General features: G+C 39.9%; 1 protein-coding gene across 30 annotated transcripts in view; it reads left to right on the plus strand.

The window, feature by feature from the left end:
• The window catches only part of ACER3 (alkaline ceramidase 3), a 170,303-nt gene that overhangs the window by 79,230 nt on the left and 73,014 nt on the right, over nucleotides 1–18,059 (plus strand). For 3 of the 30 annotated variants that reach the window (XM_077960425.1, XM_077960413.1, XM_077960429.1), the window contains one exon: nucleotides 14,841–14,992. The gene's annotated coding sequence lies outside the window, so the exon portion shown is untranslated. 30 annotated transcript variants of the gene reach the window in all.

Here is an 18,059-nt window from a genome sequence, read left to right on the forward strand (position 1 = left end):
ACATCTAGTTCTAGATCCTTGAGGAATCGCCATACTGTTTTCCATAATGGTTGAACTAGTTTACAATCCCACCAACAGTGTAAAAGTGTTCCTATTTCTCCACATCCTCTCCAGCACCTGTTGTTTCCTGACTTTTTAATGATCGCCATTCTAACTGGTGTGAGATGGTATCTCATTGTGGTTTTGATTTGCATTTCTCTGATGGCCAGTGATGATGAGCAGTTTTTCATGTGTCTGTTGGCTGTATGAATGTCTTCTTTTGAGAAATGTCTGTTCATATCCTTTGCCCACTTTTTGATGGGGTTGTTTGTTTTTTTCTTGTAAATTTGTCTGAGTTCTTTGTAGGTTCTGGATATTAGCCCTTTGTCAGATGAGTAGATTGCAAAAATGTTCTCCCATTCTGTAGGTTGCCTGTTCACTCTGATGGTAGTTTCTTTTGCTGTGCAGAAGCTCTTTAGTTTAATGAGATCCCATTTGTCAATTTTGGCTTTTGTTGCTGTTGCTTTTGGTGTTTTAGACATGAAGTCTTTGCCCATGCCTATGTCCTGAATGGTACTACCTAGGTTTTCCTCTAGGGTTTTTATGGTATTAGGTCTAACATTTAAGTCTCTAATCCATCTTGAATTAATTTTCGTATAAAGAGTAAGGAAAGGATCCCGTTTCAGCTTTCTACTTATGGCTAGCCAATTTTCCCAGCACCATTTATTAAATAGGGAATCCTTTCCCCATTTCTTGTTTCTCTCAGGTTTGTCAAAGATCTGATGGCTGTAGATGTGTGGTATTATTTCTGAGGACTCTGTTCTGTTCCATTGGTCTATATCTCTGTTTTGGTACCAGTACCATGCTGTTTTGGTTACTGTAGCCTTGTAGTATAGTTTGAAGTCAGGTAGCGTGATGCCTCCAGCTTTGTTCTTTTGACTTAGGATTGTCTTGGAGATGCGGGCTCTTTTTTGGTTCCATATGAACTTTAAAGCAGTTTTTTCCAATTCTGTGAAGAAACTCATTGGTAGCTTGATGGGGATGGCATTGAATCTATAAATAACCTTGGGCAGTATGGCCATTTTCACGATATTGATTCTTCCTATCCATGAGCATGGTATGTTCTTCCATTTGTTTGTGTCCTCTTTTATTTCACTGAGCAGTGGTTTGTAGTTCTCCTTGAAGAAGTCCTTTACATCCCTTGTAAGTTGGATTCCTAGATATTTTATTCTCTTTGAAGCGATTGTGAATGGAAGTTCATTCATGATTTGGCTCTCTGTTTGTCTGTTACTGGTGTATAAGAATGCTTGTGATTTTTGCACATTAATTTTGTATCCTGAGACTTTGCTGAAGTTTCTTATCAGCTTAAGGAGATTTTGGGCTGAGACAATGGGGTTGTCTAAATATACAATCATGTCATCTGCAAAGAGGGACAATTTGACTTCTTCTTTTCCTAACTGAATACCCTTGACTTCTTTCTCTTGCCTGATTGCCCTAGCCAGAACTTCCAACACTATGTTGAATAGGAGTGGTGAGAGAGGGCATCCCTGTCTTGTGCCAGTTTTCAAAGGGAATTTTTCCAGTTTTTGCCCATTCAGTATGATATTGGCTGTGGGTTTGTCATAAATAGCTCTTATTATTTTGAGGTATGTTCCATCAATACCGAATTTATTGAGCGTTTTTAGCATGAATGGCTGTTGAATTTTGTCAAAAGCCTTTTCTGCATCTATTGAGATAATCATGTGGTTCTTGTCTTTGGTTCTGTTTATATGCTGGATTATGTTTATTGACTTGCGAATGTTGAACCAGCTTTGCATCCCAGGGATGAAGCCCACTTGATCATGGTGGATAAGCTTTTTGATGTGCTGCTGAATCCGGTTTGCCAGTATTTTATTGAGGATTTTTGCATCGATGTTCATCAGGGATATTGGTCTAAAATTCTCTTTTTTTGTTGTGTCTCTGCCAGGCTTTGGTACCAGGATGATGTTGGCCTCATAAAATGAGTTAGGGAGGATTCCCTCTTTTTCTATTGATTGGAATAGTTTCAGAAGGAATGGTACCAGCTCCTCCTTGTACCTCTGGTAGAATTCAGCTGTGAATCCATCTGGTCCTGGACTTTTTTTCGTTGGTAGGCTATTAATTATTGCCTCAATTTCAGAGCCTGCTATTGGTCTATTCAGGGATTCAACTTCTTCCTGGTTTAGTCTTGGAAGAGTGTAAGTGTCCAGGAAATTATCCATTTCTTCTAGATTTTCTGGTTTATTTGCGTAGAGGTGTTTATAGTATTCTCTGATGGTAGTTTGTATTTCTGTGGGGTCGGTGGTGATATCCCCTTTATCATTTTTTATTGCATCTATTTGATTCTTCTCTCTTTTCTTCTTTATTAGTCTTGCTAGCGGTCTGTCAATTTTGTTGATCTTTTCAAAAAACAAACTCCTGGATTCATTGATTTTTTGGAGGGTTCTTTGTGTCTCTATCTCCTTCAGTTCTGCTCTGATCTTAGTTATTTCTTGCCTTCTGCTAGCTTTTGAATGTGTTTGCTCTTGCTTCTCTAGTTCTTTTAATTGTGATGTTAGAGTGTCAATTTTAGATCTTTCCAGCTTTCTGTTGTGGGCATTTAGTGCTATAAATTTCCCTCTACACACTGCTTTAAATGTGTCCCAGAGATTCTGGTATGTTGTGTCTTTGTTCTCATTGGTTTCAAAGAACATCTTTATTTCTGCCTTCATTTCGTTATGTACCCAGTAGTCATTCAGGAGCAGGTTGTTCAGTTTCCATGTAGTTGAGCGGTTTTGATTGAGTTTTTTAGTCCTGAGTTCTAGTTTGATTGCACTGTGTTCTGAGAGACAGTTTGTTATAATTTCTGTTCTTGTACATTTGCTGAGGAGTGCTTTACTTCCAATTATGTGGTCAATTTTGGAATAAGTGCGATGTGGTGCTGAGAAGAATGTATATTCTGTTGATTTGGGGTGGAGAGTTCTATAGATGTCTATTAGGTCTGCTTGCTGCAGAGATGAGTTCAATTCCTGGATATCCTTGTTAACTTTCTGTCTCGTTGATCTGTCTAATGTTGACAGTGGAGTGTTGAAGTCTCCCATTATTATTGTATGGGAGTCTAAGTCTCTTTGTAAGTCTCTAAGAACTTGCTTTATGAATCTGGGTGCTCCTGTATTGGGTGCATATATATTTAGGATAGTTAGCTCTTCCTGTTGAATTGATCCCTTTACCATTATGTAATGGCCTTCTTTGTCTCTTTTGATCTTTGATGGTTTAAAGTCTGTTTTATCAGAGACTAGTATTGCAACCCCTGCTTTTTTTTGTTCTCCATTTGCTTGGTAAATCTTCCTCCATCCCTTTATTTTGAGCCTATGTATGTCTCTGCATGTGAGATGGGTCTCCTGAATACAGCAGACTGATGGGTCTTGACTCTATCCAGTTTGCCAGTCTGTGTCTTTTAATTGGAGCATTTAGTCCATTTACATTTAAGGTTAATATTGTTATGTGTGAACTTGATCCTGCCATTATGATATTAACTGGTTATTTTGCTCGTTAGTTGATGCAGTTTCTTCCTAGCCTCGATGGTCTTTACCTTTTGGCATGTTTTTGCAATGGCTGGTACCGGTTGTTCCTTTCCATGTTTAGTGCTTCCTTCAGGGTCTCTTGTAAGGCAGGCCTAGTGGTGACAAAATCTCTAAGCATTTGCTTATCTGTAAAGGATTTTATTTCTCCTTCACTTATGAAACTTAGTTTGGCTGGATATGAAATTCTGGGTTTAAAATTCTTTTCTTTAAGAATGTTGATGCCGGGCGTGGTGACTCACGCCTGTAATCCCAGCACTTTGGGAGGCCGAGGCGGGCGGATCACAAGGTCAGGAGATCGAGACCACGGTGAAACCCCGTCTCTACTAAAAATACAAAAAATTAGCCGGGCGCGGTTGTGGGCGCCTGTAGTCCCAGCTACTCGGGAGGCTGAGGCAGGAGAATGGCGTGAACCCGGGAGGCGGAGCTTGCAGTGAGCCGAGATCGCGCCACTGCACTCCAGCCTGGGCGACAGAGCGAGACTCCGTCTCAAAAAAAAAAAAAAAAAAAAAAAAAGAATGTTGAATATTGGCCCCCACTCTCTTCTGACTTGTAGAGTTTCTGCCGAGAGATCTGCTGTTAGTCTGATGGGCTTCCCATCAGACTGTGGGTAACCCGACCTTTCTCTCTGGCTGCCCTTAAGACTTTTTCCTTCATTTCAACTTCGGTGAATCTGGCAATTATGTGTCTTGGAGTTCCTCTTCTTGAGGAGTATCTTTGTGGCGTTCTCTGTATTTCCTGGATTTGAATGTTGGCCTGCCCTACTAGGTTGGGGAAATTCTCCTGGATGATATCCTGAAGAGTGTTTTCCAACTTGGTTCCATTTTCCCCCTCACTTTCAGGCACTCCAATCAGACGTAGATTTGGTCTTTTCACATAATCCCATACTTCTTGCAGGCTTTGTTCATTTCTTTTTCTTCTTTCTTCTTTTGGTTTCTCTTCTCGCTTCATTTCGTTCATTTGATCCTCAATCGCTGATACTCTTTCTTCCAGTTGATTGAGTCGGTTACTGAAGCTTGTGCATTTGTCACGTATTTCTCGTGTCATGGTTTTCATCTCTTTCATTTCGTTTATGACCTTCTCTGCATTAATTACTGTAGCCATCAATTCTTCCACTTTTTTTTCAAGATTTTTAGTTTCTTTGCGCTGGGTACGTAATTCCTCCTTTAGCTCTGAGAAGTTTGATGGACTGAAGCCTTCTTCTCCCATCTTGTCAAAGTCATTCTCCGTCAAGCTTTGATCCGTTGCTGGCGATGAGCTGCGCTCCTTTGCCGGGGGAGATGCGCTCTTATTTTTTGAATTTCCAGCTTTTCTGCCCTGCTTTTTCCCCATCTTTGTGGTTTTATCTGCCTCTGGTCTTTGATGATGATGGTGACGTACTGATGGGGTTTTGGTGTAGGTGTCCTTCCTGTTTGATAGTTTTCCTTCTAACAGTCAGGACCCTCAGCTGTAGGTCTGTTGGAGATTACTTGAGGTCACTCCAGACCCTGTTTGCCTGGGTGTCAGCAGCAGAGGCTGCAGAAGATAGAATATTGCTGAACAGCGAGTGTACCTGTCTGATTCTTGCTTTGGAGGCTTCCTCTCAGGGGTGTACTCCACCCTGTGAGGTGTGGGGTGTCAGACTGCCCCTAGTAGGGGATGTCTCCCAGTTAGGCTACTCAGGGGTCAGGGACCCACTTGAACAGGCAGTCTGTCCCTTCTCAGATCTCAACCTCCGTGTTGGGAGATCCACTGCTCTCTTCAAAGCTGTCAGACAGAGTCGTTTGCGTCTGCAGAGGTTTCTGCTGCTTTTGTTGTTGTTTATCTGTGCCCTGTCCCCAGAGGTGGAGTCTACAGAGACAGGCAGGTTTCCTTGAGCTGCTGTGAGCTCCACCCAGTTCGAGCTTCCCAGCGGCTTTGTTTACCTACTTAAGCCTCAGCAATGGCGGGCGCCCCGCCCCCAACCTCGCTGCTGCCTTGCGGTTAGATAGCAGACTGCTGTGCTAGCAATGAGGGAGGCTCCATGGGCGTGGGACCCTCCCGGCCAGGTGTGGGATATAATATCCTGGTGTGCCTGTTTGCTTAAAGCACAGTATTGGGGTGGTAGTTACCTGATTTTCCAGGTGTTGTGTGTCTCAGTTCCCCTGGCTAGGAAAAGGGATTCCCTTTCCCCTTGTGCTTCCCAGGTGAGGCGATGCCTCGCCCTGCTTCAGCTCTCGCTGGTCGGGCTGCAGCAGCTGACCAGCACCGATTGTCCGGCACTCCCTAGGAGATGAACCCGTACCTCTGTTGAAAATGCAGAAATCACCGGTCTTCTGTGTCGCTCACGCTGGGAGTTGGAGACTGGAGCTGTTCCTATTCGGCCATCTTCGCAATTCTGTATTTGCATATGTTTAACTATCTTTGCATCTCTGGGATAAATGCCATTTGATCATGGTGTATTATATGTTTTTGATGTGCTGTTGGATTTGATTTGTTAGTACGTTGTTGAGTTTTTTTGTGTCTATGTTCATCAGAGATATTGGTCTGTAGTTTTCTTTTTTGTTTTTGTGTGGTTGTCTGGTTTTGGTATCATGGTGATTCTGGCTTTGTAGAATTAGGAAGAATTATGTCCTCCTTGATTTTTGGGGGTAGTTTCAGGAGGATTGGTATTAGTTCTTCTTTGTATGTTTGGTAGAACCCGACTGGGAATCCATCTAGTCCTAGACTTTGTTTTGTTGGGAGATTTTTTTTTTTTTTTAATCACTGATTCAATCTCACTAGTCATTATTGATCTATTCAGGAGTTTCATTTCTTCCTGGTTCGATTTGGGGAGGTTGTATGTTTCCCAGAATTTATCTATTTCCTCTAAGCATAGTGTATAGTTGTTTATAATAGTCTCTGATGATCTTTTGTATTTTTGTGGTATCAATTGTAATGTCTCCCTTTTCATTTCTGAATTGTTTTTATTTGAATCTTCTCTCTTCTTTGTTAGTCTAGCTAGTGGTTTATCAATTTTGTTTATCTTTTCAAAGAACCATCTTTTCATTTTGTTGATCCTTTGCTTTTTTTTGTTTCATTTATTTCTACTCTTATCTTTGTTATTTCTTTTCTTCTGCTAACTTTGGGTTTGGTTTCTTCTTGTTTTTCTAGTTCCTTGAGGTGTGACATGAATTGTTAATTTATGATCTTTCTACTTTTTTGATGTAGGCATTTAATGCTATCAACTTCCCTCTTAGCACTGCTTTTGCTGTATACCACCAGTTTGGGTATGTTGTTTCCATTTTCATTTATTTCAAAAGATTTTAAAATTTGTATCTTACTTCCTTCATTGACCTAGCAATCATTCAGAAGCATGTTGTTTAATTTCTGTGTGTTTGTATAGTTTCCACAGTTCCTTTGGTAGTGATTTCTAGCTTTATTCTACTGTGATCTGAGAAGATACTTAATACAGTTTTGATTTTTTAAAAAATTTTAAGATTTGTGGACTAACATGGTATATCTTATATAGTGTTCCATGTGCTGATGAAAATAATATATATTCTTTGGTTGTTGGGTAGAATGTTCTGTAAATATCTATTAAGTTCATTTGATCTAAAGTCCAATGTTTCTTTGTTATTTTATCTTGATGATCTATCTAGTGCTGTGAGTGATGTGTTGAAGACCCCCCACTATTATCATATTACTGTATACTTCTTCCTTTAGGTCTAATAATGCTTGTTTTGTGAATTTGAGTTCTCTGATATTGGGTGCATATATATTTAAGATTGTCATATTCTCTTGCAGAATTGATACCTTTATCATTATATAATGACCTTTGTCTTTTTTTTTTTTTTACTGTTTTTTTTTTACTGTTTTTTTTTTCCAATGAATTTTTCATTTTCAGAATTTCTGTTCAGTTTTTGTTTAAAGTCTATTTTATCTGATATAAATATAGTTATTCCTGCTCACTTTTGAAATCTGTTTTCATAGAATGTCTTTTTCTACCCCTTTATTTTCAGTCTATATGTGTCTTTACAGGTAAGGTGAGTTTCTTGTATGTAGATATCGCTGGATCATGCTTTCTAAAATCCATTCTGTCAATCTGTATATTTTAAGTGGATCATTTAATCTATTTACATTCAAGGTTAATATTGATATGTGAGGCTTTGTTCCTGTCCATTGTTAATTGTTTTCTAGTTGTCTTTTTGTCTTTGTGGTTTAATGAAATTCTATTGTGTTCCCATTTGATTCTTTTTCTCCTTTGTGCAGTTGTTTTATAAGACTTACGAGTTTTATATTTTCATGTATTTTCATGATGGTGATTGTTGACCTTTCATTTCCATGTTTTTAAGACTCCTTTGAGCATCTCCTGAAGGACCAGTCTAGTGGTAACAAATTCTCTCAGTGTTTGCTTCTCTGGGAAAGACTTTATTTTGTCTCCATTTGTGAAACTTATTCTGGCAGGAAGTAAAATTTTGGGCTGATTCTTTTTTTCTTTCAGCACTTTGATAATCCCATTCCATTGTCTTCTGGCCTGTAAGGTTTCTTTTAGAAAGTCTGCTGTTAGTTTGATGGGGTTTCCTTCATAGGTGACTAGATGCTTTTCTCTTACTAATTTTAATTTACTTTGACTTTTGACATTCTGAATATAATATGCCATAGTGATTTCCTCTTTGCTATGCCTCCTGAATCTGGATGTCTAACTCTCTTGTTTGTCTTGGAAAGTTTTTATTGACTATTTCCTTAAATATGTTTTCTGAACTTTTGATCTCCCTTCCCCATTGGAATACTGATAATTTATAAGTTCAGTCACTTTGTGTAGTCCCAGAAGTCTTGAAGGCTTTGTTCATTCTTTTTTATTATTATTTTCCCTATTTTTGTCTGATTGGATTATTTCAAAAGACCTGTCTTCAAGTTCTGAGATTCTTTCTTCTTAGTCTACTCTATTATTGAAGCTTTTAAATGTATTTTGTATTTTTTTCAATGAATTTTTCATTTCCAGAATTTCTGTTTGGTTTTTGTTTAAGATATTTATCTCCTTGGTAAATTTCTCATTTATATCCTGAATTGATTTTCTGATTTATTTGTATTGGTTCTCAGATTTCTCTTGTATCTCATGGAGCTTCTTCAAAATCAGTATTTTGAATTTTTTATCTGGCATTTCAAGGAATTATTTTTGGTTGGGATCTGGTGCAGGACAACAGTTGTGGTCCTCTGATGGTGTCATAGTTTCCTGCTTGTTCATGTTTCCCATGTCCTTCCATTGATATATAAACATCTGGTTTAGTATTCACTTGTTCCAATTTTTTGAAATTGCTTTTGTAGGGCAGAATTTTTTCCTGAAGATAGATATATGTTGTTGGTTGAATAGGATGCTTTGGCTTTGATTTTGGGTGCCTGCAGTAGTGTGGTCTTTGTATGACTTCTTTGGTAGTACACAGGTTCAGTGGTATCTGTTATTTCCTCTATGGCTTAGGGTATAGTTAGCTGAGGCTGTGGTGAAGTTTTGCTGGGGGCTTGGACACCTACTGAGCCAGTATTCACACCCCACTGGTGGCAGAAGTAGGCTGTGTGTCTGTTTTAAGTCTCCAAAGCAGCATACGCTGGCACCAGTGTTAGTGGGTCCTGGAGAGCCAATTCTTGGGCCTATACTTCACTTGCTTAGAAGCTAGTAGTGGAAGTACAGTAGGCCAGGTATGTGGGCAGGTTCTCAGACTCCTGGGCAGCTGGTATGATATGGGTAATGGCAATAGTGGTAGTGGAGCAACCCACTGGGAGCCAAGTGGTCTTCGTTGGTGTTGCTAGTAGCTGTGATGGGTTGGGCAGGCTAGTCCTCAGTCCCACAGCTGCCTGAAACAGGGTGATAGGTATTGTCCTAGTTATAAGCAGGAGAGTCTGGTTTCCCTGTGCCTCCCTCGGCTGGTTGGTAATTGCAGCCGGGTAGCCTCAAACTCAGGCTGAGGGCACAGCCTTGCATTAAACTCTCAAAATGGTGCTAGCTGGGGCCTGTGACCAGAGAGGGCAAGGCCCCTCTCAGGTGTGTAGCATGGGCCAGTGTGAGGAGTGTGGTCTGCTTAAGTTTTAGTCGCACAGCAGTCTATAGCAGAGCAGTGGGTATTATCCTTGGTATATGTAAGAGAGCCTGATTTCCCTGTCCCTCCTCAGCCAGGCAGCAGATGCAGCCTTATCAGCTTGAACTAAGCCCAAGGGCAAGGCACAGCCCAGCATTAAACTTTCTAAATGATGCCTTGGACCTGCGACCCGGGGAGGGAAGGGTGCACCTAGGAAGGCAGCATGGGCAAGAAACTGCGGGGAGTATGATCTGCTTGAGTCTCAGTTTCACAGCAGTCTGCAGCAGGGTGGTGGGTATTGTCCTAAGTATGAGTAGGAGAGCTTAGCTTCTTTGTCACTCCTTGGCCAGGTGGTGGCTGCAGCCACATCAGCCCAAACTCAGCCTGAGGGTGGAGCACAGCCCAGCATTGAACTCTCAATATGGTGCCTAAGGTCAGGACTAGGTAGGGCGGGGCCCCTCCCAGGTAAGCAGTGTGAGCTAGAGGCTCTGGAGAGTGTGGTCCACCCGCGTCTCAGTCGCAACGGTAGCCCCAAGCAGGGCAGTAAGGACCCCCCAGGGGTACATGGAAGCACCCAGTCTCCTCTCCCCTCCTTGGAGCAGTGTAGCAACAGCAGCTTCATCTGTAGATTCCTGGTATCTAGGCTGTCACTATGGCATTTAGCCAACGCTGGTCTAGGCTTGGATGCCTGTGGGATTTTGCGTTGATTCCCTTTTGGCGCAACATCTCTGGGCAATCTCCAGGTAGCTTCCTGTGTCAGCCCACAGGGATTGAGGGGTTCTCCCTAGCCAAGATTGTAAAAGCCCATTTTGGAGTGTGGAACTCTGGGGGTTTCTCTCTTCTTGTTTTTCTACATCCAGGACCCTCTCCAGGCTTTCAGTCAGTCCCTGGCTAGCCAAGTTGCCTTGAACCCTCTCTTTATTCACTTTTGGTGCATCTTGTCACTTCTATAGTGAATCCTAGTGTTCTCTCCTAGACAGTCTGTTTGAAAGGTATCTGCTTATTATTCTGGTTCCTCTCCGTGGAGGAGACACACACTACCTGTGTCTTGTCAGCCATCTCTCCCTCTTTTCCTTCAAAGTGCCTGATATTCTTAGGTACTGGCAATGAAAAGATGAACAACACACCTTCCCTGAGCCAGAGAAATTTATGACAGTTCCCAAGAGGACTGGGTACACTACACTACACAGGGCCTCATGGGGAAGCACCAGGACCCAAAGTGATTTTCATCAGAAAAGGACCATTGGAAATTCTTTGCGTGGAGGAAGCTTAATTAAATTTAGTGTGATCATATCTATAGTCTGTCACTGCCAGAGTAAATAAAAGTCATCTTAAGTGATCTTAACAACATTTTACCTCTTATCAAGGAGAAATTGAGTGGATGCTTTAGCATACTATATTCTGGTCTAATAGACTTTTAAATTGTAGCAATAGGCATCAAATCAATGTGCCATGGAAAGGATTTTTGGAAATCATTTTACAGCTTGCTTAGTAGCTCATTTATTCCCCCCTCTCTTTTTTAGTCCAATTTGCCAAAAATATTAGTGACCTGTTTTTTAGTCTGATAAATAGTAACACTGAAGAAAAATTTGGGAAAGCAATGAAAAATATTCATAATCCCATCATCCAACAGAAATAATATTTTAATTTTTGGTTAATAGTTCCAGTATTTGTGCATATGGAAGTATGATTTTCAGCCACCACCTGGCCAAGGAGTGACAGAGATAGATAGATAAATGTAGACAGATTCAAAACTACATTTTGAATAAACACGTTTAACCTAGTAGCCCAAACCCAGGGACAGGACCAATCAGAGATGTAGAAACCACAGATAGCTAAGTAGCCCATGTAGTCAGTGAACAGGAAATGAAATGAGATAGCCAGTACGTAGCTTGGTAGAATTGCCTAAGGCAGAAAGCAGGCAGCTGCAATGGCTCTTCATGTGGTTCCTATGGGCCTCAGTTGTGGCTTACGTTTCATAGGGTTTTAGGCTGGAGCTAGAATAAGACAATAATGAAATAACAAATTATTTTCTAAGAAAAAAGATGTAAAAGGTTATAACATCTAGTCTCATTTTTGCTATTACCATGTCTGTTATTGCTGTAGCTCCATTCTGGCTCTCTCTCTCTCTCTGTGTGTGTGTGTAGGTGTGTAGGTTACAATAATAAGGTTACATACTAGTTAAAAGATAAATTAGAGAATGATCAGTTCCCTTGAGGGTAGATGGGAAACAATTTACAAAGCTCTTTTTAAATAGCCTAAATGGCTTCTTATCAGTATAAAGTTCAAACTTCTTAGGACAACTTTCCAAGGTTCATGCTTTCAATTACTGCACTCTACTGCCCCCTAATATGATAGTGCATTTTGTTTCTATTGTGAATGCTATCTTCACTTGGAAAGCTACAGCCATGCATGCCCTGGAAGTCATAGTTGGCATTGTTTTGACAGTAGTAATAACACTAAAACCTCTGAATATGTAGATTTTATGTCATATACTAGGTTGCTGATGTCTTGACACTTTATAGAAACATGACCTTCTCCTTGTATCATGTATTCTAGGTCCCTTCTTATGCATTATGGTAAACCATGATGTGATTTAAAAGGAACTTGTAACTCTTGGGCTTTTACATTTCTGTCATGGCAAATAAGCTAACTTGCTTCCGAAATCTAATTATGTCATCTTTGTACATGACTTTTTCATAGCTTGAGTTAGACTAGAAAATAAAATTCATCAATACCTATTGTATGCCAGACACGTGGTAGATAATCCTTATAGCAACATTTCCTGACAAATAGCCTTATTTCATAGCTAAGGCAACTGAGTCTCAGAGATTTAAACAGCTTTCTAAAGTTGGTAAGTAATAAGTGATAAATCTGGGATTCTAGTGTAGGTCTGATCCCAAAATCCTTGTACACTATTTCTAGTGTGATCAGATGAGTCAAAATAAATGTATATCAGAGCATATTTGTGTTTTATTGTAACCTTGAAAAACTTTGGCTGATAGTTTGCCAAGATATCTGAATCCAGAGGTTCCAACTAAGTGAAATTCTATTATACACTTGAGAAACTCTTAAAACTATAGTAAAATGTTGTGAATATGAACATCTGATTAGAAGATGCAGATGGTACCCTGACCTCCTTGTTCCAATTTCAGTTCTATTTTGATTGTATCTGTCTTCACTTTGGACATGACCATATGGGGAAACTTATCCCTATTACTTATTTTGTGGAATGTGCTGGATAATTTCTACAGATACGAATTTTATATTAACTTTGATGTCACAAGCAAGTCAAATGCAGCTCTTCATCATGATGAAATGTTGGCTAAGAGTCACCTTGATATTAACAAAATATTTTATTCTTCATGTGACTCAATCAGTGTACATGCAAGAAGAAAGAAAAAATGCTTAGATTCCTTTTTAAAATTATCTCCAGAATTTCTAATTTTTATAAATTAAGGACCAATAAATGCAATTTTGTTTCCACACATTTGACATTTGTTCCTTTGACTTAAATAACTTCTCCACTCTTTATTTTCCTATTTGTGGTGATTTGAATAATTTTTCAGAAAATATGTACTTCCTGATAAATTGTAGTGTGTCAATAATGAAAACTGTTCTATGGTGCTAAACTTCACCTGTTCTCCAGCCCTGCCTACCTCTTTCTAGTCAACCATTTTCTGTTTAAGTGAGATAACCTATTTGAAAATCTGCATTCCTTAGCACATGGGTTCTAATCTGGACTTTGTCTGCCTTGCTAGGTTCATCTTCCGTAACTCTCCCACGTATACCCAACAGTTTAGCTATATCAAACTACTTGCTGTTTTCAGTACCATATGTATTTTCACATCTCTGCCTTTAACCTTCTTTGTCTGGTGAACTCCGCATAGCTATCACTTAGGACTCTGCTTTCTCTAGAAAGCCACCTTTTAAATCTTCCTTAGTCTCCTGCTAGGATCAGATAACTTTTCTGCTCTCCCACAGAATACAGTGCATATCTTTATTATAGCATTTAGTGCACCATATTGTAATTATCTGTGTGCTTCCTAACTTTCTCCTAATATACCTTAGAAGTCAAGAGGGAATGTGGTAGAATATGAGGTTGGAGAGATTTGGGCAGGAGCCAGATCACACAGGGCCTTACCATAAGCCAGAGTAGAGTCTAAAGTTTATTCTAAGAGCAATGGAAAGCCAATGGAGGGTTTTAAACAGGAGAGTGACATGATCATATATATATACACACACATACACATATATATATGAATATGTGTGTATGTATATCTATATAGAAATATAGATATAGATTTGAGGCAGGATATCACTCTGTCACCCTGGCTGGAGAGCAGTGGCACAATCATGAGACTGCGACTGCAGTCTCAGTCGCCTAGGTTCAAGTGATCCTGCCACCTCAGCCTCCCTTGTAGCCGGGACCATAGGCGTGCACCACCATACCAACTAATTTTTTACATTTTTTGTAGAGACATTGTGTCACTATGTTTCCAGGCTGAGCTGGTCTGGAAGTCCTAGGCTCAAGCAATCCTCCTGCCTTGGCCTCCCAAAGTTGTACGATTACAGGCATGAGCCATTGTGCCAGGCCCAGAATTTACAAAGGAAGAAAAAAGTTCCAAAGCCGATTTGGAGATTTTCTCTTGATAGCCTTGTTATAACCACAGAAAGTATGTTTTGTTGAGAGAAAGATAATATGGACGATATTTTCTGTCTTTTCCTGAATTTACTAAGATCTAAAAATTATACTTGCCCTCATTTTTCTTCCCATCGAATGAAAATATGTTTGATTCTAAATATGTGCCTTATATTTGCACTTCTGCCTTTTGAATTATTTTATTTAGTTCCTCTAATTTTGTCTTGATTCATATCCTTACCATGAAATGATCCTCTCCTAAGTTTTGGATCAGCCCTAACTTTTTAAAATTTATATACTGAAATCAGAGGTTCTAAAGTACCTGTATCTTATCAAAAACAATTTATGTACAGCCTTAAGTTACAACTTATTTTTTATCACAAGATTCATAAATAAAAATCTTAACAGAAATAAATTATGCAGCAATTGCTAACTTTGGTGGGATATTTTTATTGCTCCTTTACTTTTGTGTCTTGCTGATTTTTATAGCTAGAAGCGTTTTTTTACTCTCCCCTCCACCATTAAAACACATCATAGTATTCCCTTGAAGTGGATATAGTCACAATGATGAAACATTTTAAGAGGCTCACAATAGCCATTTTGATCCTCTTGGTCTTCTTTTCTTTCCAGTGTTTTAATGTGTCTGGAGAACATTTGAGTTCATCTTTGACTAGAGAGAAAGTGACCAAAATTGCTTTCTGAATTCTCCCTTGATTTCTTGTTAAATGTGGAGACATGACTGGGTTTCCCCCATCTGGTTCACTTCAGAGAGCTAATTTCAGGTACCTGCTTTTATTTCTCCCCCTTCCTTCTCTCCTCCTGCCCTATTTCTTGTGAAATAGTGGATTATCAAAGGAGAAGAAAAAAAATCAGCCATTCAGCAAATACCTAATAAGTGTTCTCTATATGCCTGGCACTGGGCTAGTTTCTGGTGATAGGGAACCATGGAGACCTAGACTGTGCCTTTTATGAACCTTAGAATCCAACAGTGATCTTTGGGTCTTCATGGGCAACAGTCATTGACAGCCCTTTAAAATACATGTACCAGGGCACCCACTGAATGAGAAGCTTCTGGACTGGCCTAGCATTTTAAAAGCTGTATGGGCAAAACAGTATGATCCAAAAGCTGATAACTACTGGCCTTGTCAAACATTATTTCTTGGATGCTTTGTATAGTAGACTTAATTGGAGAGGAAGCAGAGGAAGATTTGACTTAGGAGATGACATAAAATGAATCTAGGATACACACTGAAGTATTAAGGGGTAAAAGGATATGATATATCAATTTACTCATAAATGTTCAGAAAAAATATTATATATATATACACACACACACATACATATATATGAAAATTAGCCAGATGATAAAAATTGGTGAATCTGAACCAATATGTAGAACATATACAAGAATTCACTACACTATTCTTTTTTTTTTTTTTGGCTCTGTCGCCTAGGCTGGAGTGCAGTGGCACTACAACCTCCGCCTCCCAAGTTCAAGGGATTCTCCTGCCTCAGCTTCCTGAGTAGCTGGTACTACAGGCGCCTGCCCCAACGCCCAGACGCCCAGCTAATTTTTGTATTTTTAATAGAGATGGGGTTTCACTAAGTTGGCCAGGCTGGTCTCGAACTCCTGACCTCGTGATCTGCCCGCCTTGGCCTCTCAAAGTACTGGGATTACAGGTGTGAGCCACCGTGCCCGGCCACTATACTGTTCTTTCAACATTTCTGTAAGTTTGAAATTACTTCAAAAGAAAAAGTTGAAAGAAACAAAAAGCAAACAATAAAATGGCTGTAGAAATTGCCTAAGATTTCTTTTTTTTTTTTTTTTTTAAGACAGAGTCTCATTCTGTCACCCAGGCTGGAGTGCAGTGATGCAATCTATCTCAACTCATTGCAACCTCCGCCTCCCAGGTTAAGTGATTCTTCTGCCTCAGCCTCCCAAGTAGCTGCAATTACAGGTGCCTGTCACCACGCCCGGCTAATTTTTGTATTTTTAGTAGTGACAGGGTTTCACCATGTTGGCTACGCTGGTCTCAAACTCCTGACCTCAAGTGATCTGCCCGCCTTGGCCTCCCAAAGTGCTGGGATTACAGGCTGGAGCCACCACACCCAGCCACGAAGTTGCATAATATTTCAATGAACAGAGAGATAGGCTGGGGACAAGTGGGAGTGAACAATGGAAAGAGTAAGTATTCCAGGCAGAAGTGACAGAATGAGCACAGGATGAGCAAAGGCAAAGCAGACTAGAGTTAATGGTGTGAGATTAGAGACCAAAGGCAATCAGCCGTGACTGAACTACAAGCTACAGTGGAAGAAATCAGCGGAGCCAGATTATGAAGCTCCATATATGCCTTGCAAGGAGTTTATTCATTATTTAAGCTAGCAGTTAAAATAGGATGCACACACTACAGGGAGTGAGAAAAATCTTTTGGGATGCAGGAAGAAAACTCTTTAACTTCTATTTGTGGCTGGGTGCAGTGGCTCACACCTGTAATCCCAGCACTTTGGGAGGCCGAGATGGGTGGATTACTTGAGGTCAGGAGTTCAAGACCAGCCTGGCCAACATGGCGAAACCCTTTCTCTACTAAAAATACAAAAAAATTAGCTGGGCGTGGTAGTGGGTGCCTGTAATCCCAGCTACTCAGGAGGCTGAAGCAGGAGAATTGCTTGAACCTGGGAGGTGGAGGTTGCAGTGAGCCAAGATTGCGCCACTGCATTCCAGCCTGGGTGACAGAGTGAGACTCTGTCACAAAAAAACAAAACAAAACAAGACAAAAACTTCTATTTGTGTATAGTTACTTATTTACCTCATTTTTAAAAAATTTATATTTTATATGTTTTAAAATATGTATAGTATCTTAGCACCACAGTGTGTATACAGTGTACAAATATACATATATGGGGTTGCTTTAAAGTATTTTTGATATTAAAATTGGAAAACTAGTCTTTAGACATTTTCCTACCTTGTAACCTGAGTGATATTTTTAAAATGCAAAAGTGATTATGTCAATTCCTATGTGTATGTGTATGTGTCATTTTTTAACAACTGTACTTTCTCCTTAGGATAAAGTCCAAATCTGAATCAGAATCAGATTTTAACATGGCTTTAGAAGTTCTTCTTTTTTTTTTTTTTTTTTTGAGATGGAGTTTCCCAAGAGCCAGGCTGGAGCGCAAATGGCGCAATCTTGGCTCACTGTAGCCTCTGCCACCCAGGTTCAAGCGATTCTCCTGCCTCAGCCTCTCGAGTAGCTGGGATTACAGGCTTGCACCACCACGCCTGGCTAATTTTGTATTTTTAGTAGAGACGGGGTTTCACCATGTTGGTCAGGCTGGTCTCAAACTCCCGACCTCAGGTGATCCGCCCGCCTTGGCCTCCCAAAGTGCTGGGATTAAAGGTGTGAGCTACCACGCCCGGCCTAAAAGTTCTTCTTAATCTAGTTTCTATAAACCATGCATGCCAGTTTCATCATTGGATCCCTATACCCAAGTTGTTCATGGTTTAAGCCAAGCTCTTTTAGTTCTTTGAATGCACTAACTTCGTCTTTATTCTAGATGATTCTTCTACATAGAATGATCTCATTTTTTTAAAAAATTATCTGGTTAATTTTTTAATTAATTATTTCATCTGGTTAATTTTTTCTTCAAATTCTAGCTTAAGTGTTACTTCCTCAGACAGCCCTCTTTTGACCCCCTAGACAAGGTAATAACATTATCTTTGCATAGATTCCCATAGCTCTATAACTCCCCTTTTTGATGTTTTTTTGTTTGGTTGGTTGGTTTTTGTTTGTTTGTTTGTTTTATGACAAGATTTCACTCTGTCACCCAGGCTGGAGTGCAGTGGCAGAATCA

The sequence above is a fragment of the Macaca mulatta genome, chromosome 14, assembly GCF_049350105.2.
Source record: "Macaca mulatta isolate MMU2019108-1 chromosome 14, T2T-MMU8v2.0, whole genome shotgun sequence".
NCBI lineage: Eukaryota > Metazoa > Chordata > Mammalia > Primates > Cercopithecidae > Macaca > Macaca mulatta.